General features: G+C 44.1%; 1 protein-coding gene and 1 pseudogene across 2 annotated transcripts in view; one reads left to right on the top strand and one right to left on the bottom strand.

Annotated features, from left to right (window-relative positions):
- Positions 1-26268, bottom strand: part of LOC144687520 (breakpoint cluster region protein) — a 598462-nt gene that overhangs the window by 518541 nt on the left and 53653 nt on the right. The window lies entirely within an intron of this gene.
- On the top strand, positions 2621-2719 carry LOC144688150 (U6 spliceosomal RNA; annotated as a pseudogene).

Here is a 26268-nt window from a genome sequence, read left to right as displayed (position 1 = left end):
ACAAGCAGACAGTCAAGAGGACAAAGAAAATCCATTTATTAAAATAAATAAAAAAGAATATAAAATTTAACAGAGCTCAAAAACCTTTTCCAGTTTTCAAATACAGTCTTCTGTTACGATTCCAGCTGATGTTGCTACTTGGACAAGTCAGATCCCAAAGTGAAACATGGTTTGATAGATCCTAACTTTTTTTTAAGAAACCGCGGAGGAAAGTTATTGAACAAATTCACAGGAGTCTGCTGATGGACTTTTAATACAAATAATAAAATATTTATTAAAATGAGAGAAATGAACTGTATTACACCAGACAAAAAGGCTAGAAAGATCTCAATATAAACATAAGAAGATGATTCAATTTCCCAATATCCCTTTACCCAGCAATATCTTTACAGACACACAAAATAGTGTAGAGTTCCACCTGCTTGACACAAAGGCTCCTTGCTTGGGCCTGGTACATGTGCAAATGGTTTTCTTCCAGTGAATTCTTCTGCATTCACTTGATGCTTCTCACCGAACTCATAACTCTCCCTGAGGCACCCAAAAATAACCGCACTTCAAACTCTCTGTTTCAGTAGCAACGCTACTAAAGTAATCTTGTTACTGAGCCCTGACTAGAGAAGTGGTATTGAGCAAATTGTTGGAGCTGCAGGCTGACAAATCCTTTGGTTGTAATGGACTTCATCCTAGGGTCTTGAAAGAAGTGGCTGATGAGATAGTTGATGAATTGGTTTAAATTTTCCAAAATGCCTTTATTCAAAAAGGGAGGGAGACAGACAGCAAGAAACTGCAAGCCAGTTAGCTTAACATCTGTCATAGGGAAAATGTCAGAAGCTACTATTAAAGATGTTATAGCAGGGCACTTAGAAATTTTAAGGCAAAGCCAACATAGTTTTGTGAAAGGGAAAACATGTTTAACCAATTTATTGCAGTTCTTTGAAGTAGTCACATTTGCTGTGGATAAAGGGGAACTGGTGGATATACTGTACTTAGATTTCCAGAAGGCATTTGATAAGGTGCCACATCAAAGGTTATTGCAGAAAATAAAAGTTCATGGTGTGGAGGGGCAACATATTGGCATGGATAGTCGATTGTCCAGCTAACAACAAACAGAGTAGGCATAAATGGGTCTTTTTCTGGTTGGCAAGAGTGGTGTGCCACAAAGATCAGTGCTGGGGCCTCAACTTTTTACAATTTATATAAATGACTTGGATGAAGGGACCAAAGGAATGATTGCTAAATTTGCTGACAACACAAAGATAGATAGGGAAAGTAAGTTGTGAAGAGGATGTAGGAAGGCTACAAAGTGACATAGGTTAAGTGAGTGGGCAACGACCTAGCAAATGGAGTATAATGTGGGAAAATGTGAAATTGTCCATTTTGGCAGGAAAAATAAAAAAAGAAGCATATTATCCAAATGTTGAGAGACTGCAGAGCTCTGAGATGTAGAGAGATCTATCTGGGTGTCCCAATACATGAATCACAAAAGGCAAGTAATTAGGAAAGCTAATAGAATGTTATTGTTTATTGTGAAGGGATTGAATACAACAGTAGGGAGGTTATGCTTCAGTTGTATAGGGCACTGGTAATACCACATCTGGAGTGCTGTTTACAGTACTGGTCTCCTTACTTAAGGAAAGACGTAAATGCGTTAGAAGCAGTTCAGAGAAGGTTTACTAGACTAATACCAGGAATGGGCGGGATGTCTTATGAGGAAAGGTTGGACAGGTTAAGCTTGTATCCACTGGAGTTTGGAAGAGGTGACCTAGTCGAATCCTTTAAAGATCTTGAGGGGTCTTGATAGAGTGCATGCAGAGAGGATGTTTCCTGTTGTGAGAGAGTCTAGAACTAGGGGTCACGGTTTAAAAATAAGGGGTTGCTCATTTAAGATGGGGATGAGGAGAATTTGAATTTCTCAGAGGTTCTTGAGTCTTTGGAACTCTCTTCCTCAAAAGCAGTGGAAGCAGAGTCTTTGAATATTTCTAATGCAGAGCTATATAGATTCTTGATTAACAAGGGGGGGGTGAAAGGTTATCGGGGATAGGTGCGAGGTTACAATCAGCCATGATCTTACTGAATGGCGGAGCTGGCTTGAAGGGCCAAGTGGCCTACTCCTGCTCCTAATTTGCATGTTCGTATGTATGCTCGCACTATTCAGTTAACTGCTGTCCCACTAGCCTTGTACTTTTCTTTTTCCAGAGAGTTGAAAAATCCCTGTCTTCACTCTATGACACACACTGAACTCTCCCATCTTTATGTGTGTGTCACTTGACCATTGTGCCTAGACAACCGTCCAGTTTTTTCTACTTTGCTTTTATCCCAAAATCACTAAACATCTAGCCCCTTTAATCTCTAACTTCAGGGGTTGTAAAACCTCATTAAAAATGTACAAACATAAATATAATATACACACACACGTATATGTGTATATACATATATATTTATTTATATATATATGCGTGTTTATGTGCATATAAACCCAAAAGACTGACCTTTCAGCCACAGGTCCACCCACACTTCTAGACACCAAGGCTCATAAAAAAACCTAAGTGAAACTGGAACCACTCTACCTTCCTTAACACAAAAATATATAGATATAAAAATTAAACTTAAAAATTATACATTGTTCATCACATATACTAAAATTGGAACGATACAGAGAAGATTAGCATGGCCCCTGCGCAAGGATGACACGCAAATTCGTGAAGCATTCCATAAACATAATTACACAGTGCTATAGCTTCTCTTGGTCACAGAACAATCATTCCAAATCTCAAATTAATTGCTACCACCTAGTTGTCTCGCGAAAATGAGGGCATTGGTGAAAACTGTTCCCCGCTCAACAATTTCTAATTAACTATTTATATTGACCATCAATTTACTGAAGTTTTTCAAGTGCTCATTATATCCACCTGCTGGATGAATCCAACAATGCCCATTAATGTTTACTAACACTCATCTATTACCAAGATGATTTGCAATAAACTCTTCCTTCCATTTGTATGCTGTGAATATCCTTTTTGCTATCCCCTATATGTGATGCTTGCTGCAAAAAACAGTTTTGAACTGTCCTACATTGGGTCTGGGTCTAAGTCAAAGTTAGGTTGTTTTTAAAAAATATTACCTACCTTGTAGGATTCCTTAAATGATCCAAGCAATCTTAATAAACCACAGGAGTTAAGTGTCACTTGATTTGTTCAGGGAAATTGCAAACTTTTAGCATGCATAAATATATTAGTTCTTGACAAGGTCTCTGCCCTGTCTGACTCTCAAAAATATGGACGATCAGCAAATATGAACTTGAACTAAAACCAATAAACTGCTGCATTTCAATCCAAAGGATTTTAAGTGACATGTTCAAAAAGATTTAAAAGTGGATGTATTAATTTATGAAAAACTAAGATCCTAATTCGGAACAAGGGAAAGGCCACCAAGACTAAATTTTCAAACAGCTTATAATTAATTCCCTTATGCGCCAAAAGTGAAAAATTTTCAATTTCAAAATTGAAAGACTGATATACTTACAATATGTACACAGACCTGCATTTTCACCGAGTTTCGAACGGGAACTAGATATATTGCAAGTGGTAAAGATTTGGGATTAACTGACTTGGCACAAGACCACAGTATGATTTTTTTCATCGTGTGATAAAGATCCTATTAGTGGGCACCTTATGGAAATTTATCATGCTAGCTAATATCACAGGTAGAGGTCAATCGAGCTAATTTTTCAATACTCAGTTCACTAGGCAATCCCCAAGCTTTTATTCCCCTTCCCCCAGGCCCACTGTGACAGATCACATCTGCCAGGCAGTGAAATCCCAATTCTCATCTGAAAATCAGATCCGAAACTAGATTAATTTTTGTCCCTTCTGTCCCCATCTTTCACACCATTCCAGGAATCAATAGAAACATGTCCAAAATGTAAATACTAAAGAAACATATTGTCCAATTCTTGGCATACAAGTTCCTTATGCTGGAAATAACAAGAAAGCTGTTGATTATTAGAGGCAAAAGAGCCCATTTCTGGAGGCCTTCATGAATATTTCCTGACCTACCTCTCAGTCAATCTTTTACTCCTAAAGGTGTATTTTGAGATGGTCAGATGTAGCTACGGTCATGTTTACCCCTACTAAATATTAAGCCACGAGTATCATGTTGGAATCAAAGGACCAACAGGAGTTCATCTTGAAAGAGTTCAAAACCAAGTTTTATTGAAAAGGGATGAAACCGGACGGACCATCCAGCATTGACCGAGGCACCAGAAATGACAATGGCAGTTGCAGCCCTGTCAAACCTGCAACATACGCCTTACTAACATCTGGGGGCAAGTGCCAAAACTGGGAGAGCTTTCTCACAGGCTAGTCAAACAACAGCCTGACATTGTCATCCTCACAGAATCATACCTTACAGATAATATCCCAGACTCCACCATCCCTGGCAGGACAGACCCAGCAGAGGTGGTGGCACAATGGTATACAGTCATGAGAGAGTTGCCCTGGGAGTCCTCAACATCAACTCTGGAACCCATGAGGTCTCATGCCATCAGGTGAAACATGGGCAAGGAAATCGCCTGATTACCACGTACCGCCCTCCCTCAGCTGATGAATCAGTGCTCCTCCATGTTGAACACCACTTGGAGAAAGCACTGAGGGTGGCAAGGGCACAGAATGTACTCTGGGTGGGGGACCTTAATGTCCACCACCAAGAGTGGCTCAGTAGTAGCACCACTACTGACCGAGCTGGCCGCGTCCTAAATTATATAGCTGCTAGACTGGGCATGCAGCCAGTGGTGAGGGAACCAACAAGAGGGAAAAACATAATTGACCTCATCCTCACCAACCTGCCTGCCGCAGATGCATCTGTGCATGACCAGGAATGACGACCGCACAGTCATTGTGGGGACAAGGTCCCGCCTTCACATTGAGGATAACCTCCATCGTGTTGTGTGGCACTACCACCATGCTAAGTGGGATAGATTTCGAACAGATCTAGCAACTCAAGACTGGGCGCCCATCAGGTGCTATGCGCCATCAGCAGCAGTAGAATTGTACTCGAACATAATCTCTAACCTCATGGCCCGGCATATCCCCCACTCTACCATTACCATCAAGCCAGGGGATCAACCCTGGTTCAATGAAGATGCAGGAGGGCATGCCAGAAGCAGCAACAGGCATACCTAAACATGAGGTATCAACCTGGTGAAGCTAAAACACTAGACTACTTGCATGTCAAACAGCATAAGCAGCAAGTGATAGACAGAGCTAAGCGATCCTACAACCAACAGATCAGATCTAAGCTCTGCAGTCCTGCCACATCCAGTCACGAATAGTGGTGGACAATTAAACAACTCACTAGAGCTGGAGGCTCGACAAATATCCCCGTCCTCAATGATGAAGGAGCCCAGCACAGCAGTACAAAAGATAAGGCTGAAGCATTCGCAACAATCTTTAGCTAGAAGTGCCAAGCGGACGATCCATCTCGGCCTCCTCTGGAAGTGCGCAGCGTCAGAGATGCCAGTCTTCCGTCAATTTGATTCACTCCACATGACATCAAGAAATGGCTGAAAGCACTGGATATTGCAAAGGCTATGGGCCCTGACAATATTCCGGCAATAATACTGAAGACTCGTACTCCAGAACTTGCCGTGTCCCTAGCCAAGCTGTTCCAGAGCAGCTACAACACTAACATCTACCCAGTAATATGGAAAATTGCCCAGGTATCCTGTACACAAAAAACAGGTCAAATCCAACCTGGCCAATTACCGCCCCATCAGTCTACTGTCGATCATTAGTAAAGTAATGGAAGGGGTCATCAACAGTGCTATCAAGTGGCACTTGCTTAGCAATAACCTGCTCACTGATGGCCAGTTTGGGTTCCACCAGGGCCACTCAGCTTCTGACCTTATTACAGCCTTGGTTCGAACATGGACAAAAGAGCTGAACTCCAGAGATGAGGTGAGGTGAGAGTGACTGCCCTTGACATCAAGGCAGCATTTGACCGAGTGTGGCATCAAGAAGCCCTAGCAAAACTGGAGTCAATGGGAATCAGGGGGAAAACTCTCCGCTGGTTGGAGTTATACCTAGCACAAAGGAAGATGGTTGTGGTTGTTGGAGGTCAGTCATCTCAGTTTCAGGACATCACTGCAAGAGTTCCTCAGGGCAGTGTCCTAGGCCCAACCATCTTCAGCTACTTCATCAATGACCTTCCTTCCATCATAAGGTCAGAGGTGGGGGTGTTCGCTGATGATTGCATAATGTTCAGCACCATTTGCGACTCCACAGATACTGAAGCAGTTCATGTCCAAATGCAGCAAGACCTGAGCAATATCCAGGCTTGGGCTGACAAGTGGCAAGTAACATTCATGCCGGACTAGTGTCAAGCAATAACCATCTCCAACAAGAGAGAATCCAACCATCATCCCTTGATGTTCAATGGCATTACCATCACAGAATCCCCCACTATCAACATCCTGGGGGTTTCCATTCACCAGAAACTGAGCTGGACTAACCATATAAATACTGTGGCTACAAGAGTAGGTCAGGGGCTAGCGGCGAGTAACTCACCTCCTGACCCCCCCCCAAAGCCTGTCCACCATCTACAAGGCACAAGTCAGGAGTGTGATTGAATACGCCCCACTTGCCTGGATGAGTGCAGCTCCAACAACACTGAAGAAGCTGGACACGGTCCAGGGCAAAACAACCCGCTTGATTGGCACCACATTCACAAACATTCACTCCCTCCACCACTGACGCATAGTAGCAGCAGTGTGTACCATCTACAAGGTGCACTGCAGGAATTCACCAAGGCTCCTTAGACAGCATCTTCCAAACCCATGATCACTACCATCTAGAAGCGCAAGGGCAGCAGATAGATGGGAATGCCACCATCTGAAGGTTCCCCTCCAAGCAACTCACCATCCTGACTTGGAAATATATCGCCATTCCTTCACTGTTGCTGGGTCAAAATCCTGGAGCTCCCTTCCTAACAGCACTGTGGGTGTACCTACACCACATGGACTGCAGAGGTTCAAGAAGGCAGCTCACCAGCACCTTCTCAAGGGCAACTAGGGATGGGCAATAAATGCTGGCCCGGCCAGTGAAGCCCATATTCCATGAATGAATCAAAAAAAATGGGCTAATGTATTTTCTGTCCAGGTGCACATTCATTTGTCCTATATAAAGTCTGAAAATGTTCTCAGACGAATCTGATCATCTCAGACCAAGTGATAGTTAGACTGTTGAAACATCCATTTGTTCTGTGCTATTTCTTTGAGGAGGCAGCTCCCACCTCATCTGTCACCATCAGCTGCATATCTAGTAATCAACAGCAGATTGCATAATCTACTTCACAAGTTAATGACTCTGTGCGAACCTCCTGATTCCATCACTGGTTTGAACTTAAGCCAGTTACCCCAGTAGCATTTCAGATATACCTTTACAATATTGTTTACTGCTTTGTATATATTTGAATTCTTCTCTTAGTTCACTCCTTGTAAACCTTAAGAGACACAGAAATTTGGGTGTATGGTGCCCATATTCTAGTGCTACTGCTGTCTTTCCAGTATCAAAATGCCATCCACACCATTCGTGCACACTTCTGATGCATGGCATGCCAGTCGGTGGTTTAAGTAGGTTGTTAGCCTGGTGCTGGGAGTGTGTCAGAAGGCAGATCGTGACATCAGTTAGCATGAAATGCCATCTTGACACGAGCTTTCCATTTTCAACCTGAACACTCCAGCTAATGCCTTCTCTTAGCCTCACACAGCTGAACAGCAACAGGAAGGACATCCCACCTGCACTATTTAAAAAGATCAACTACTTTCAGGTTAGTTGCTGAGTGATGGATGCACCACTTCAGGAAGGGCATCAGCAATCTGAGCTGGTTGGCTGACAAGCAACAGCAAAAGCACTGAAGAAGTGGCAATGGTAAAAGGACCATACGGGGAGAAAACAACAGTTTCTGGCTCCACCGTGCCACTGTCACTTCCTCATTCCTTCAGCAATTCTAGTTATGTTTTGGAGGACAGATAATTGATCTGTCCATGAATCCCGCAAGCCCCATTCACACTGTATTTGCAGCCATGATGGTAACAGTCTGAATTTGTGTGGCAACAAGCTACTCCTGCATGACTTTAGTCCAAGTTTCCATTGCAACATTCAGATACTGGATGGCTTATACTTCTGCTGCATAGAAACTGAGATACAGTAAACTCCCGCTGTTCGCAGCCCCACACGAAAGTGTCTGTACACCCAATCACCCATCGCGGCCCCAAATCTTCGCCCATCCACAATTTAAGAATAAAAACTTTTTACCTTAAGATATATTGGGATCCAGAAATAAATAAAAGCCAGAATTCCGAGGTCATAAAAAAAAGGCTTCCTTTTGTTGTATTTCCCCTGTAGAAAGTGTGCACTGCGCATGTGCCGTCTCTAACTGCACATGGTTTACTGTGATTTACAGGACACAGTAACTCCCAGTATTTTGCAGTATAGGTACAGTAGAGCACTTTACCAAAAATGAATGTCAGGGCCAAGGAAAAAACAATGACATTTGAACAAAAAAATCACAATCTTAGATAAAATGAAAAATGGTGTAAGTGCTAACACGTTGGCCAGGGAATATGCTATCAATGAATCCACAAACAGGTACATTAGGAAGTCTGAAGAAAAAAATTAGGGCCATTGTTAGTGTTTCTGGTAGCCATCCTGCCAGGTTAACTTTTGTAAGAGAGAGTGAGACATGTAGGTGCGAACCTTGCAGCAGTGAGGGTGAGGTGAAGTTATCAATGTATGGTATAAGTTGTATAAGGTACAGAGATAGTTAGTAGGTGAGTGAAATGTTGGTTGTGAACTGAATAGTGTGTGAGGCCAGTCATTCATTCAAAAGGATATAGCATTTGAAGGTGCATTCACTGACTTTGACCTGTGTGAAATTGTTGAACTTCTTGTGCCACTGCATCCAGTTCCTTGAGGCAACACTACTGGAACTGACCATGTCAGCTCCCACTGCCTTCATAGAGTCTGTATGGAGGGCCTCCTGGACCTGTATTTAGAAGACCTCTCTCTCCTTCACGCCATCCAGCAAAATTAAATGCTAAAATCGTGAACCTCTGTCACCTGCAATGGCAGCCTGCATCAAGGTGTTGAATATCTTCATACTAGAAGAATTGGCATCTCATCAGTAACCAACTTGAAAAGCCATCAGGATGGTTAAAAAGGCTGTCCAACTCTATATCCCTGAGTATGTACCTGCTCAAATATTTTAAACCATGGTTATGTTTCACTGTGTACCAATGGAAACAGGGTGGATAACCCATGCATGATTTCTTTACCCTATCACACCCACCTGCTGATGGCCTGACAAGGCACAAGAGTTAAAATCAGATCACAATCCTAAAGACAACTAAAAGAACCTGTGGAACAACAGCCAATAAAATAACAGGAGACAAAAACACTTGTCAGCCAGATGGGTATATCCTAAATCAATTTGATCCATCCTATGCCTAATTCTGAGAAGCAATCTTAGAAGATAATAAATGGTATGAGAAAGGTAAATATAAAAAATTATTTTCAATTAAACTGTGAGTTGGAACTTAGGTTCAAAATAGTAAATTGCAAAATAGGGATTTATAACAGTAGATTCTTCTTAATATAAATAAATACAAGGACTGGATTTCAACACAAGAGGAGGAGAGGCAGACACTCTGAATTAATCGACTAATTGGATGTTACAATGGGTGAAAATTTTAGTGTCTTTTTGGGTGGAATCAAAATGGTTACAGCCTAAGAGGCCTTTTGGCCCATCGTGTTTGCGCTGGCTCTCTGCATGAGCAACTCAGCTAGCCCCACGCCCCCCACCTTTTCCCTGTAGCCCAGTAAATCTACTCTCTTCAGGAGCTCATCCAATACCATTTCAACTATAAAATAAATATAAAAATATATATGCCATACACACATATTCAAGGTGGCAGGACTGGTTGAGAATACAGTTAATAAAGCATACTGTATCCTAGGCTTTATAAATAGGGGCACTGAGTACAAGAGCAAGGAGGTTATGTTGAACTTGTGTAGGACACTGGTTTGGCCTTAGCTGGAGTACTGAGTCCAGTTCTAGGCATCACGCTTTAGGAAGGATGTCAAGGCATTAGAGAATGTGCAGGAAAGATTCACAAGAATGGTTCCAGAGATGAGGAGCTTTAGGTATGAAGATTGATTGGAGAAGTTAGGACGTTTTTCCTTGGAGAAGAGAAGGCTGAGAGGAGATTTGATGGAGGTATTCAAAATCATGAGGGAATCTGGACAGAGTGGGTAGGGAGAAAAAGTTCCCACTCTTAAAAGGATCAAGAACAAGAGGGAACAGATTTAAAGTTATTTGCAAAGGAAGCAACGGTGATATGCTGAAAAGTTTTTTCACACAGCAAGCGGTTAGGGTCTGAAATGCACTGCCTGAAAGCATGGTAGAGGCAGGTTCAATCGAGGCATTCAAAAGGCAATTAGACTGTTATTTGAAGAGGAAGAATGTGCAGGGTTACAGGGAGAAGGCAGAAGAATGGCACAAAGTGAATTGCTCATTTGGTGAGACAGTGCAGACATGATGGGCCGAATGACCACCTCCTTCACTGTAACAATTGTATAATTCTGAAATTCTGAACGCCTCGACTGAATCTGCCTCCACCACACTCTCTCAGGAATGCGTTCTAGCTGTGTAAAAAGGTTTTTCCTCCTGTCGCTGTCAATTCCTTTGCCATTCACGTAAAATCAGTCCTCTAGTTCTCGACAGTGGCGACAATAGAAACAGTTTGTCTCGATCAATGCTGCCCTCATGATTTTGAGCAAATCTCCGTTCTAAGAAAAAACAACCCCATCCCCCAAGTAACTGAAGTCCTTCATGTTAGGAAATAGAGATAGTTTAAGTAAGTGTTAATGTTTAAGTTTGATTTGTATTTCTATATCGGTGTGTTAAGAAAAGATCAAGTTGAGTTTTAGTTTCACTTTAAAAGGTGCCTGAATTTCTAATGAGAGTTTATGACGAAGAGAAGTTAAGCAAACACAGGAGTAGAAAAACTGGGCTGCTGCCTAGCAACAGGGATCCAGAGAGGCAGGTTCCTCCCACAGACACATACAGAAGAAACTAGAAATAGCAGTTTGAGTTCAGTTGGTTTTGAAGACAGCTGCCAAGCAGAAGCAACCTAAAAGAGGTAGACAGCCAGTCCCAAGCTAAAGTTGGTTGAAAGTAGCTGCCAGAGAGAGACTGGAGCAAAAGGGACAGATATCCAGTCCTAAGCTAAAGGAGAAAGTCCCCAAGAATCCAGGGTTGTGGAACAGGAGAAAGTCCCAAGCAGACCTTCTAGTCAAAGGAAGGAGAGGAACCTGAAATAGATCCCGTTAAGTGGAGTTAAGAGTGAGGAGTAGAGGAAGGCTCCAAGCTTAAAGAAATAAAGGCTTGTGAGAGGCCAGAAGGTCCAAAGAGACAACTGAAGGTCTGTAACTTTTGCTATGGGCATGTGAAGCAGTGTTGTACTGTTGACTGCTGAGTCAGTGAGAGAGAGTGCGTGCAAGAAAGCTAGAATGCATGTGGTGACCCTGGGGAGAGGAACATCGGAAGGAGAGTTCAAAATCCTGGAGATAAACCCTTGCGGAAGGCGTCTGAGAGAAAGCGTCAGTTTGGGAGAAGATTCCAAGGCGAGTTCTTGCAAAGTGCAGACTGGAAACCTCATGTGAAAGATGGAGTTCAGTGAGACTAATTGGGTCATGGTGTAACAAACGCCTGTGGGGAGTTGAGGAGAGATCCATAGCATCTGTCTGGGGTGGCATCTGTCACTTGGTTTCAGAGTGTGGTGTGTCTGACCATGGGCTGCCAACTGGTTTACATGGACTGTACTTACTGTGAAACTTAGCGTATAACATAATTTTTGTAACTTGTGTTATCCTTACAAATCTGTATATATCTGTAAAGGTATAGTTGTGGGTGAAAGAGTATTATAATATAGTTCATATTTTCTTGTTAAATCAATGTTTTATTCTTTTGTTAAGAGTTCATTAGTTGATTCCAGTGACTCTGTTCAGTAGCCAAGCTCCACTTATCTAAACAAACAATTAAAAGTCAGGGTCTATCAAGCTGGGTTCCACTCTGGGATCATGGCTTGTCCAGTGGCAACAACGGCTGGGATCGTAACACTTCATCACTGGGAACCATTTTCTTAAACCTTTTCAGCACCCTCTCTAAAGCCATGGATGAACTAAGAGCCCAATGGCCTTCCTCATTCATAATCATCTTATGGTTTTAATTCCAGATATTTTTATTTCAAACACTCACAGTTATATTTGATAGATGCTAAGAAACAATGAACCAGTCAGTGATCAAGCAAATAAAAAGTTATACATATTCATTATGAGGAAATGGACAGTTATTAGACCGCAGTTCTGCCGAAGGGCCATGAAGGCTCGAAACGTTAACTGATTTCTTCTCCGCCGATGCTGCCAGACTTGCTGAGTTTTTCCAGGTAATTCTGTTTTTGTTTTGGATTTCCAGCATCCGCAGTAGCTTTTAGCTAGTTATTAGACCTTTCTTGTCCTACAAAGCCAGCTGTTAAAACCAGGTGAGATGGGGTCGATGAGCTCCCCTCTTTTCCCTCTCCTCTTTTGACTGCAAAAGGACTTTTTGTTTAAAAGGGTTATACTTAACTATTTATGAGCTCATGGTTATAAAGAACTAGTCGGAAGGTGTTCTTGAGTTTAACAAAGTTGTATTATGCTAAAAACTGAACTAAGTAAAATATAAAAGCACATCTCCGAAAGAGAGAGAGGCACGCGTGTGAGAGACAGAGAGACAGCGAGAGCGTGCGTGCAGGAGAGAGGGAGGGAAGGAAGGACGGAGGGCGGGAGATGGGGCGGAGAGAGAGAGAGGGTGAGAGAGAGAGAGAGAGAGATGGGGCAGAGAGAGAGAGAGAGAGATGGGGCGGAGAGAGAGAGAGAGATGGGGCGGAGAGAAAGAGAGAGAGATGGGGCGGAGAGAAAGAGAGAGAGATGGGGCGGAGAGAGAGAGAGAGAGATGGGGCGGAGAGAGAGAGAGAGAGAGATGGGACGGAGAGAGAGAGAGAGAGATGGGGCGGAGAGAGAGAGAGAGATGGGACAGCGAGAGAGAGAGAGATGGGACAGCGAGAGAGAGAGAGATGGGACAGCGAGAGAGAGAGAGATGGGACAGCGAGAGAGAGAGATGGGGCGGGAGAGAGAGATGGGCGGGAGAGAGAGATGGGGCGGGAGAGAGAGATGGGGCGGGAGAGAGAGATGGGGCGGGAGAGAGAGATGGGGCGGGAGAGAGAGATGGGGCGGGAGAGAGAGATGGGGCGGGAGAGAGAGATGGGGCGGGAGAGAGAGATGGGGCGGGAGAGAGAGATGGGGCGGGAGAGAGAGATGGGGCGGGAGAGAGAGATGGGGCGGGAGAGAGAGATGGGGCGGGAGAGAGAGATGGGGCGGGAGAGAGAGATGGGGCGGGAGAGAGAGATGGGGCGGGAGAGAGAGATGGGGCGGGAGAGAGAGATGGGGCGGGAGAGAGAGATGGGGCGGGAGAGAGAGATGGGGCGGGAGAGAGAGATGGGGCGGGAGAGAGAGATGGGGCGGGAGAGAGAGATGGGGCGGGAGAGAGAGATGGGGCGGGAGAGAGAGATGGGGCGGGAGTGAGAGATGGGGCGGGAGAGAGAGATGGGGCGGGAGAGAGAGATGGGGCGGGAGTGAGAGATGGGGCGGGAGTGAGAGATGGGGCGGGAGAGAGAGATGGGGCGGGAGAGAGAGATGGGGCGGGAGAGAGAGATGGGGCGGGAGAGAGAGATGGGGCGGGAGAGAGAGATGGGGCGGGAGAGCGGAGGCAAGAGAGAGAGAGAGAGAGGGGGCGAGAGAGCGAGGGCAAGGGCGAAAGAGAGAGGGCGAAAGAGAGAGGGCGAGAGAGAGAGGGCGAAAGAGAGAGAGGGCGAAAGAGAGAGAGAGAGAGGGCGAGAGAGAGAGAGGGCAAGAGGGAGTGGGGGTGAGAGAGAGGGTGAGAGGGGGCAAGAGAGAGAGAGAGAGCCCAAGAGACGGAACGCAAGAGACAGAGAGCGCGAGAGAGAGCGCAAGAGAGTGAGAGAGAGAACGAGTGTGTGAATGAGTTTGAGATAGTGTGTCAGGGAGAGTGAGAGAGAGATGACAGATTGACAGAGAGAAAGAACAAAAGAGAGGGAAAAATGGAGAGAGGGAGAGATAGATAGAGAGAGAAAGAGAGAGAGGGAAATTTTTCTCCACAATTGCCAATATTGTCTAATAGAATTTTTAGACTAAATGTCTTTGATGGACACAGAAAGGGGCGTGCAGACACGAGAGTATGCTGAGTGATACGTAGTTTAAATGAGTTGGGAATTTGGCTCAGGTGCAAATTTAGTGCAACGGTGGAAAGAGGTGCTACTTTTTAAAAACTTTTTTTCAGCCTCCAGCAGTTGGTGAGTTTCTTTCCTTGTCTCCAAGTGTGGTGTGCGTAACTTTCTATTCCATTATCTGTGTAAACTATTAACTAATTGGTTAATTAAATAAATAAGGTTGGACAGAAATGGCAGGGCTGGTGGTATGCCATGGCTGCAGCATGTGGGTATCATGTGGAATGCACTGCAATCCCAGACAACCATATCTACAGAAAGTGTCTGCAGCTTAGGCAACTTCAGCTCGGAGTTGCTGAGCTGGAGTCTGAGTTGCAGACATTGTGGGGCATCAGGGAGGGGGAGAGTTACCTGGACACTTTGTTCCAGGAGGCAGTCAATCCCTTTAGGTTAGGCAGAACTTTAGAGTTGGTCAGTGGTCAGGGACAGGACGGTGTGACTGCGAGTCAGGCAGGTAAGGGGAACCAGCATGTAGTGATGGAAAAGTCTCAGCCCCTGACTTTGTCCAACAGGTACGAAGGATGGGCCATGGCACCATGGTGAAGGATGCCATTCAAGTGGGGGGAGCGAAGAGGAATGTGGGAATGACGGGAGGCAGTATAGTCAGGGGGACAGATACTGTTCTCTGCAATTGCGAGTGAGAGTCCAGGCAGCTATGTTGCCTGCCCAGTGCCAGAGTTAAGGACATCTGCTCTGAGCTGGAGAGGAACTTGCAGTGGGAAGAGGAGGTTCCAGTAGTCATGGCCCAGGTAGGTACCAACAACATAGAGAGGACAAGGAAAGAGATTCTGCTTGGGGAGTATGAGCAGCTAGGGGATAATTAAAAAGCAGAACTTTAAGGGCAATAATCTATGGATTATTACTTGAGCTATGAGCAAATTGGCATAAGGTAAATAAGAATAGAGAGATGAATGCGTGGCTCAAAGATATGGTATGGGAGAAATGGGTTTCTGGCACCAGTACTAGAAAAAGTGGGTACTGTACCATTGGTACAGTCTACACCTGAACCGTGCTGGGACCAATGGCCTGCGAATCATATAACTAGGCTGGTAGAGAGGGCTTTGAACTAAATAGTGGGGGGAAGGGTTCATGTAAGAGTAAAAGGAAACGACAGAAATAGAGCAGGGCAACAAGTTGGGTAAGAGTTCCAGAGAGTGACAGGAAGGGACAGAGCATACAATCATAAGTGTGCACCAGCAGATAAAACCGAAAATGGTATAAAAAATGTGTGACAAGTGGAGGTTCCCAGCATCACAGATGCCAGTCTTCAGCCAATTCCATTCACTCCACGTGCTATCAAGAAACAATGGAAGGCACTGGATACTGCAAAAGCTATGGCCCTGACAATATTCTGACAATAGTACTGAAGACTTGTGTGCCAGCACTTGCCACGCCTTGAGACAAGCTGTTCCTGTACACTTACAACACTGGTATACACCCAACAAAGTGGAAAATTGCACAAGTACGTCCTCTACACAGAAAGCAGGAAAAGTCCAACCCGGCCAATTACCTGCCCATCAGTCTATTCTCCATCATCTGTAAAGTGATGGAAGGGGTAATCAACAGTGCTATCAAGCAGAACCTACTCAGCAATGACCTGCTCATGACACCCAGTTTGGGTTCTGCCAGGGTCACTCAGCTCCTGACCTCATTGCAACATTGGTTCAAACATGGACAAAACAGCTGAACCCCAGAGGTGAGGTGAGGTGAGAATGACTGGTCTTAACTTCAAGGAATGAAATTGTCCAAGTGTGGCATCAACGAGCCCTAGCAAAACTGGAGTCAATGGGGATCAGGGGGAAAACTCTCCTGCTTGGAGTCATAGCTAGCACAAAGGAAGTTGGTTGTGGTTGAACAAAGAACAAAGAACAAAGAAAAGTACAGCACAGGAACAGGCCCTTCGGCCCTCCAAGCCTGCACCGATCATACTGCCTGTCAAACTAAAACATTTTGCGCTTCCAGGATCCGTATCCCTCTATTCCCATCCTATCCATTTATTTGTCAAGCTGCCTCTTAAACACCACTATCATACCTGCTTCCACCACCTCCTCTGGCAGCGAATTCCCGACACTCACTACCCTCTGCGTAAAAAACTTGCCCCGCATATCTCCTCTAAAATTTTCTCCTCTCACCTTAAATCTATGTCCCCTAGTAATTGACTCTTCCACCCTGGGAGAAAGCTTCTGACTATCTACTCTGTCCATGCCACTCATAATTTTGTAAACTTCTATCAAGTCGACCCCTCAGTCTCCGTCGCTCTGGTGAGAACAATCCGAGTTTCTCCAACCTCTCCTCATACCTAATAACCTCCAGACCAGGCAGCATCCTGGTAAACATCCTCTGCACCCTCTCCAATGCCTCCATATCCTTCTGGTAATGTGGCGACCAGAATTGCACGCAATATTCCAAGTGTGGCCTAACCAAGGTTCTATACAGCTGCAGCATAACTTCCCAGCTTCTATACTCAATACCCCTGCCGATGAAGGCAAGCATGCCATATGCCTTCCTGACTACCTTATCCGCCTGCGTTGCCACTTTCAGTGACCTGTGGACCTGTACACCCAGATCCCTCTGCCCGTCAATGCACTAAAGGGTTCTGCCATTTACTGTGTAATTCCTACCTGTATTAGACCTTCCAAAATGCATTACCTCGCATTTGTCCGGATTAAACTCCATCTGCCATTTCTCCGCCCAAGTCTCCAACCGAGCTATATCCCGTTGTATCCTTTAACAATCCTCTTCACTATCTGCAACTCCTCCAACCTTAGTGTAGTCTGCAAACTTACTAATTAGCCCAGTTACATTTTCCTCCAAATCATTTACGTATACTACAAACAGCAAAGGTCCCTGCACTGATCCCTGCGGAACACCACTAGTCACAGCTCTCCATTCAGAAAACCACCCTTCCACTGCTACCCTTTTGTCTTCTATGTCCAAGCCAATTCTGTATTTATCTTGCCAGCTCACCTCTGATCCTGTGCGACTTTACCTTCTGTACCAGTCTTCTATGAGGGACCTTGTCAAAGGCCTTACTGAAATCCATGTATATAACATCCACTGCCCTTCCATTGTCGATCATCTTTGTCACTTCCTCGAAAAACTCGATCAAGTTAGTGAGACACGACCTCCCCTTCATAAAATCATGCCGCCTCTCACTAATACGCCCATTTGCTTCCAAATGTTAGTAAATCCTTTCACGAAGAATCTTCTCCAATAATTTCCCTACCACTGACATCAGGCTCACCGGCCTATAATTTCCTGGATTATCCCTGCTACCCTTCTTAAACAATGGAACAACATTGGCCATTCTCCAGTCCTCTGGGACCTCACCCGTAGCTAGTGAGGATACAAAGATTTCTGTCAAGGCCCCACCAATCTCCTCCCTTGCCTCCCTCAGTACTTTGGGGTAGATCCCATCTGGCCCTGGGGACTTATCCACCTTAATATTCTTCAAGACGCCTAACACCTCTTTTTTGATCTCAGCATGATCCAGGCTATCTACACACTCTTCCCTAGACAAATCGACTGCTAAGTCCTTCTCTTTGGTGAATACTGATGAGAAGTACTCATTTAGTACCTCTCCCAATTACTCTGGCTCCACACACAGATTCCCACCTCTGTCCCTGAGTGGGCCTATCTTTCCCTGGCTACCCTCTTGCTTTTTACATATGTATAAAAGACCTTGGGATTTTCCTTAATCCTGGTTGCCAGTGACTTTTCGTGACCCCTTTTAGCCCTCCTGACTCCTTGCTTAAGTTTCTTCCTACTTTCGTTATATTCTCCACGGGCTTCATGCGTTCCCAGCCTTCTAGTCCTTACGAATGCTTCCCTTTTCTTTTTGATTAATCTCACAATATCCTTCGTTATGCAAGGTTCCTGAAACTTGCCATGCTTATCCTTCATCCTAGCAGGAACATGCCGGTCCTGAATTCTTATCAACTGACGTTTGAAAGCCCCCCTACATGTCAGTTGCTGATTTGCTCTCAAACATCCGCCTCTTGTCTAGATTCCTCAGTTCCTGCCTAATTTTGTTATAATTAGCCTTCCCCCAATTAAGCACCTAAACCCGAGGACTCCTGTTATCCTTATCCACCAATACCTTGAAACTTACTGAATTATGGTCACTTTTCCCGAAATGCTCCCCTACTGAAACTTCGAACACTTGGCCGGGTTCATTCCCTAATACCAGGTCCAGTATTGTCCTTTCCCTAGTTGGACTATCTACATATTGTCTCAGGAAGCCCTCCTGGATACACCTTACAAATTCTGCACCATCCAAACCCCTAGCACTAAGTGATTCCCAGTCAATAAAGGGAAAGTTAAAATCACCCACCACAACCGTATTGCTTTTACATCTTTCCAAAGTCTGCCTACATAACTGTTCCTCAATCTCCTGCCGGCAATTGGGAGGCCTATAGTAAACCCCCAACATTGTGACTGCACACTTCCTATTCCGGAGCTCTACCCATATTGCCTCGCTGCATGAGCCCACCGAGGTGTCCTCCTGTCGTACAGCTGTGATATTCCCCTTAACCAGCAGCGCAACTCCCCCACCTCTTTTACATCCCTCTCTATCCTGCCTGAAACATCTAAATCCTGGTTGTTGGAGGTAAATCATATCAGCTCCAGGACATCACTGCAGGAGTTCCTCAGGGTAGTGTACTAGGCCCAACCATCTTCAGCTGCTTCATCAATGACCTTCCTTCCATCATAAAGTCAGAAGTTGGGATGTTCACTGATGATTGCACAATGTTCAGCATCATTCGCGACTCCTCAGATACTAAAGCAGTCCATGTCTAAATGCAGCAAGATCTGGACAAAATCCAGGCTTGGGCTGATAAGTGGCAAGAAGCATTTGCACCACACAAGTGTCAGACCATCTCCGAGAGAATCTAACCATCGCCCCTTGACATTCAATGGCATCACCATCACTGAATCTCCCACTATCAACATCCTGGGGGTCAACTTCCTGGGGGTCACAATTGACCAGAAACTGAACTGGACTAGCCATATTAATACTGTAGCTACAAAAGCAGGTCAGAGGCTAGGAATGGTGCGACGAGTAACTCACCTCCTGACTCCCTAAAGCCTGTCCAGTATCTACAAGGCACAGGTCAGGAGTGTGATGGAATACTCTCCACTTGCCTGGTTGAGTGCAGCTCCTACAACACTCAAGTGGTTCAATACCATCCAGCACAAAGCAGCCTGCTTGATTGGCACCCCATCCATAAACATTCACTCCCGCACCACCGATGCACAGTGGCAGCAGTGTGTACCATCTACAAGATGCGCTGCAAGGGCTCAACAAGGCTCCATCGCCAGCATCTTTCAAGACCACTACCATCTAGAAGGACAAGGGCAGCAGACACATGGGAACAGCACCACCTAGAAGAGCCTCTCCCAGCCACTCACCATCCTGACTTGGAAACATATCACCGTTCCTTCACTGTCACTGGGTCAAAATCCTGGAACTCCTTCCTAACAGCATTGTGAGGGCACCTACACTACATGGACTGCATGGTTCAGGAAGACAGCTCACCACCATCATCTCAAGTGCAATCAGAGGTGGCTAATAAATGCTGGCCAAGTCTGCGACACCCACATCCCATGAATGAATAAACAACAAAGGCTTAAGGCCCTGTATCTGAACAATGTAGCATTTATTTAAAAAATGGGATGAATTGGTAGCACAGATAAAGATGAATATGTATGACATGATAGACATTACATAGACATGGTTGAAAAGTGATTAAGCCTAGGATCTGAGTGTTGAAGAGTATTTGACACATTGAAACGACAGGAGGCTTGGAAAAGGTGGTGGGGTAGTTCTGTTAATTAAGGATGACATTAGCTCAGTACTGAGAGAAGACCTTAGCTTGAAACAGCAAGATGTCGAATCAGTTTGGGTAGAGATAAGAAATAGTAAAGGTAAGAGGTCACTTGAGGGAGTACTTTATATAGGCCACCTAACAGTAGTTCCACTGTGGGGCAGAGCATACAGGAAGAAATAAATGGGGGTGTAAGAAAGGTACCGTGATAATTATGGCTGACTTTAATCTACATATAGATTGGGAAAATCAGATTGGCAAAGGTAGCCTGGAAAATGAGCTCATAGAGTCTTTTCAGGACAATTCCTTACAGCAGTACGTTCCAGGGAGCAGGTTATCCTAGACCTGGTAATGAACAATGAGACAGGATTAATTAGTAACCTAATGGCAAAGGAACCTCTAGGTGACAGCGATAGAATTTCATGTTGAGTTTGAAATGGAGAAGTGTGGGTCCATGAAAAGTGTTTTAAATCTAAATAAAGGTAACTACGAGAGTATGAAGGCAGAGCTGGCTACGGTGAACTGGGAAACTAGGTTAAAAGGTAGCACAGTAGAGGTGCAGTGACAGACATTTAAGGGGATATTGAATAACGCTCAGAAAAGATTTATCCCAGCGAGAGAAAGAGGCTCAAAGGGTGCATCATCCATGGCTAAATAAGGAAGTTAAGGATAGTATTAAATTGAAGCATACACTGTACAAATCTTCAAAGATTAATGGTAGGTTGGAGGATTGGACAGCTTTTGAGAACCAGCAAAGAACGATTAAAAAGATAATAAAGAGGCAGAAAGCAGAGTATGAGAGAAAGTTAGCGAGTAATATTTAAAACAGTAAACATTTTTACAAGTATTTGAATAGGAAAAGAGTAACTAAACCTAGTGTTGGTCCTCTAGAGAATGAATCTGGGGAATCGGTAATGGAAAGCAGAAGCGGCAGAGGCATTGAACAGATCTTTTGTGTCTGTCTTCACATTAGGGGACTGAGGAAACTTCCCAAAGATTCTTGAAAATCAAGAGGTAATAGGGAGGGATGAACTTAGTACAATCACCATCACCAGGGAAGGGTGCGAGGAAAACTATTAGACCTAAAGGCTGACAAGTTCCCAGGGCTGGATGGCCCGCATCCTCGGGTCTTAAAAGAATCACAGAATCACAGTGCAGAAGAGGCCCTTCGGCCCATCAAGTCTGCACCAACACCTGAGAAACACCTGACGAACCTACCTAATCCCATTTACCAGCACTTGGCCCATAGCCTTGAATGTTATGACGTGCCAAGTGCTCATCCAGGTACTTTGTACAGGATGTGAGGTAACCCGCCTCCACCACCCTCCCAGGCAGTGCATTCCAGACCGTCACCACCCTCTGGGTAAAAAAGTTTTTCCTCACATCCCCTCTAACTTCCTGCCCCTCACCTTGAACTTATGCTCCCTTGTGACTGACCCTTCAACTAAGGGGAACAGCTGCTCCTTATCCACCCTGTCCGTGCCCCTCCTAATCTTGTACACCTCGATCAGGTCGCCCCTCAGTTTTCTCTGCTCCAATGAAAACAACCCAAGTCTATCCAACCTCTCTTCATAACTTAAATGTTTCATCCCAGGCAACATTCTGGTGAATCTCCTCTGCACCCACTCCAGTGCAATCACATCCTTCCTATAATGTGGCGACCAGAACTGCACACACTACTCCAGCTGTGGCCTCACCAAGGTTCTATACAACTCCAACATGACCTCCTTGCTTTTGTAATCTATGCCTCGATTGATAAAGGCAAGTGTCCCATATGCCTTTTTCACCACCCCACTAACATGCCCCTCTGCCAGTGGTGGCACAGATAGTAGATGCATTAGAACAAAGAACAAAGAAAAGTACAGCACAGGAACAGGCCCTTCATCCCTCCAAGTCTGCACCGATCATATTGCCCGTCAACTAAAACATTTTGCACTTCCGGGGTCCGTATCCCTCTATTCCCATCCTATTCATGTATTTGTCAAGCTGCCTCTTAAACACCACTATCGTACCTGCTTCCACCACCTCCTCTGGTAGCGAATTCCAGACACTCACTACTCTCTGCGTAAACAACTTGCCCCGCACATCTCCTCTATAGTTTTCTCCTCTCACCTTAAATCTATGTCCCCTAGTAATTGACTCTTCCACCCTGGGAAAAAGCTTCTGACTATCTACTCTGTCCATGCCACTCATAATTTTGTAAATTCCAATCAAGTCGCCCCTCAATCTCCGTCGCTCTAGTGAGAACAATCCGAGTTTCTCCAACCTCTCCTCATACCTAATAACCTCCAGACCAGGCAGCATCCTGGTAAACATCCTCTGCACCCTCTCCAACGCCTCCATATCCTTCTGGTAATGTGGCGACCAGAATTGCACGCAATATTCCAAGTGTGGCCTAACCAAGGTTCTATACAGCTGCAGCATGACTTCCCAGCTTTTATAATCAATACCCCTGCTGATGAAGGCAAGCATGCCATATGCCTTCCTGACTACCTTATCCACCTGCGTTGCCACTTTCAGTGACCTGTGGACCTGTACACCCAGATCCCTCTGCCCGTCGATGCACTTAAGGGTTCTGCCATTTACTGTATAATTCCTACCTGTATTAGACCTTCCAAAATGCATTACCTCGCATTTGTCTGGATTAAACTCCATCTGCCATTTCTCCGCCCCAGTCTCCAACCAATCTATATCCCGTTGTATCTTTTGACAATCCTCTTCACTATCTGCAACTCCTCCAACCTTAGTGTCGTCTGCAAACTTATTAATTAGCCCAGTTACATTTTCCTCCAAATCATTTATGTATACTACAAACAGCAAAGGTCCCAGCACTGATAACATTAATTATAATCTTCAAAAATTCCCTCAATTCTAGAAAATCCAGCAGATTTGAAAATAGCTAATGTAACACCTTTATTCAAGAAAGGAGGGAGGCAGAAAGCAGGAAACTATAGGCCAGTTAACCTAACATTTGTCATAGGGAAAGTGATAGAATCTATTATTAAGGAAGTTATAACTTAAAAAATCACGATTTGATCAGGCAGAGCCAACATGGCTTTGTGAAAGGGAAATTGTATTTAACTAATCTGTTAGAGTTTTTTTTGATGAAGTAACATTCAAGATAGATAAAGGGGAACCAGTACATGTGGTGGACTTGGATTTCAAAAAGGCATTTGATAAGATACCACATCAAAGGTTACTACACAAGAACATATGGTGTAAGGGGTAACATATTAGCATGGATAAACAATTGGTTGGCTAACAGGAAGCAGAGAGTAGGGATAAATGGGTCTTTTTTGGATTGGTAAGCTTTAACTAGTGGAGTGCCACAGGGGCCAGTGCTGGCTCCTCAACTATTTACAATCTATATTTATGACTTGGTTGAGGGGACCGAATGTCTCGTACCTAAATTTGCTGATGACACCAAGATAGGTAGGAAAGTAAGTTGTCAAGAAAAGGTAGAGAGTCTGCAAAGGGATATAGGCAGGTTAAGTGAGTGGGCAGAAAATTGGTAGATGGAGTATAACATGGCAGGAAGAACAGAAAAGCAGCATACTATTTAAATGGAAAGAGTTTGCAGAACTTGGTGGTACAGAGGAATCTAGATGTCTTGGTACATGAATCATAAAGTTAGTATGAAGGTACAGCAAGTAATTAAAAAAGGCAAATGGGATGTTGGTGTTTATTGCAAGAGGAATGGAATATAAAAATAGGGAATTTTTACTGCAGCTGCACAGGGCCTTGGAGAGACCATATCTGGAGTAGCATGCGCTGTTTTGGTCTCCTTATTTAAAAAAAGATATAATTGCTTTAGCAGCAGGTTCAGAGATAGTTCACTAGGCTCATTCCTGGGGTGAAGGGCTTATACTATGAAGAAAGGTTGAACAGGTTAGGCCTATACCCACTGGAGTTTAGAAGAATGAGGGGTGATCTTATTGAAGCATATAAGATCCTGAGGGGATTTGACAGGGTGGATACCGGAAAGGTGTTTCCTCTTGTGGGCGAGACTGAAACTAGGGGACACAGTTTAAAGATAGGAGGTCTCCCTTTTAAGACAAAGATAAGGAGAATTTTTTTCTCCCAAAGGGTTACTGGTGTGTGGAATTCTCTTCCCCAGAAAGTAGTGGAGTCTGGGTCTTTGAATTTATTCAAAGCAGAGTTAGATTTTTGTTAGGCAAGGGAGTCAAGGGTTACGGGGGCAGACAGGAAAGTGGTGGAGCTGAGACCACAACCAGATCAGCCATGATCTTACTGAATGGTGGAGCAGGCTCAAGGGGCCAAATACTGTACTCCTGTTCCCATATTCCTATGCAGTGATGTAATTAGATTCGGCCATCTTGCTGTAGATTTGAAATCAGTTCAGTCTGTCTCAAAGAAAATCTGACTTTTAAAAAGTCCAATATTTGAAGAAGCACACCTTCATAACACAGCCCATATCTATAAAATTATATAAGCTGTAACATTTTTTAAACAGATTCTCTGTGCTGCAAAGTTATGGAATAAAGTATGTAACATTCCAATGTAGTATTTCACACCAATACAGTAGGTTCTATACATTGCTTTCACAACAAAACAGGACTGTATACCTCAAAAGTAATCATCTTGAATAGTTCCCAAACAAAACTATAAGACGTTAGTAGAAAAAAGTGAGACTATAACTTCACTTGTCAGTGAATCGCCCTGCAGCAAGATGAAATGGATCATGCTTGACATGTCAAGTACTATTTAACGGATCCAATCCGCATCCACTTTTTATTCACATAATCACAGAACTGTTACAGCACAGGAGGCCATTCAGCCAGTCACACCTGTGCCAACTCTCCATAGAAGCAAATTATCGAGTGCAATTCCCCCGTCTTCTTCTCATAGCCCTGCACATTCTTCCTTTTCATATTCTCTCCACAAAACCATTAGGCTATGTATGAAATCATTCAATACAATAAGGTGTTCTTGCTGGTGCAGGGCAACAATTTCCATTCAACATTTTCTTATACCCTTCAGCACAAAATGTTTTGCACTATAAATTGCCGAAATTGCAAACTGCCAAATAAATTTTTCTACATTTTCTAAATATCTGGAAGGAAGGAATATGCAGGGATGTGGGGAGAGGGCAGGGAAGTGGCAGTATGTGAATTGCTCCATAGGAGAGCCAGCAATTGCCAAATGGCTGCCTTCTCTGGTATTACAATTAGATTATTCTATTCTAGATTCTATGAATCACAGCTCTAAGGAGAGCTGTGATTTTTCCAATCTAACTGCAATCCCTCAAACCTGGAACTATTAAGACAGAAGAAGCAAAGGTTAAAAGCTTTACAGTGCAGGGATTAGACGATGTTAAAAAGTATTTATTTAAATGCAAAGAGTATAGCAAACAAAGCCAATGAGCTGAAGGCACAGATAGACATATTGCCATCGTTATCATTGCTATAACAGAAACTTGGCTTAAAGAGGGGCAAAAATGGCAGCTCGACAGCCCTGAATATAGAGTTTTCAGGCAGGATAGAAAGTGGCTAAAAAAAAAAATTCGGGGTGTATTACATTATTGGTTAAAAAAAATCAATTACAGCTGTGAGGAGGGATGATATACTAAATGAGTCATCAAATGAGGCCATATGGGTTGAGCTCAGGAATAGAAAGGGGACAGCCACACTATTAGGAGTGTACTATAGGCCCCTAAATAGTGAGAGGGAGAGAAGAGCAAATATGTCGGCACATTTCTGAGTGCAAAATAGGGTAATAATAGGTGGGGACTTCAACTACCCTAATATCAACTGGAATACAAAGTGCAATAGACACAAAAGAGAGCACAAAATTCTTGAACTGCATTCAAGAGAACTTTTTTAGCCAGAACGTAACAAGCCCAATGAGACGGGGTGCAATTCTAGATTTAGTCTTAGGAAATGAAGCTGGGCAAGTGGATGAAGTAGCAGTAGGTGACCATTTTGGAGATAGTGGCCATTATACAGTTAGATTTAATGTAATTATGGAAAAGGATAAAGATAGAACAGGAGCAAAAGTTCTAAATTGGGGAAGGACAAA

The sequence above is a fragment of the Cetorhinus maximus genome, chromosome 12 (genome assembly GCF_964194155.1).
Source record: "Cetorhinus maximus chromosome 12, sCetMax3.hap1.1, whole genome shotgun sequence".
In the NCBI taxonomy this organism is placed as follows: Eukaryota; Metazoa; Chordata; class Chondrichthyes; order Lamniformes; family Cetorhinidae; genus Cetorhinus; species Cetorhinus maximus.
This window is presented reverse-complemented; position numbering and strand designations above follow the sequence as displayed.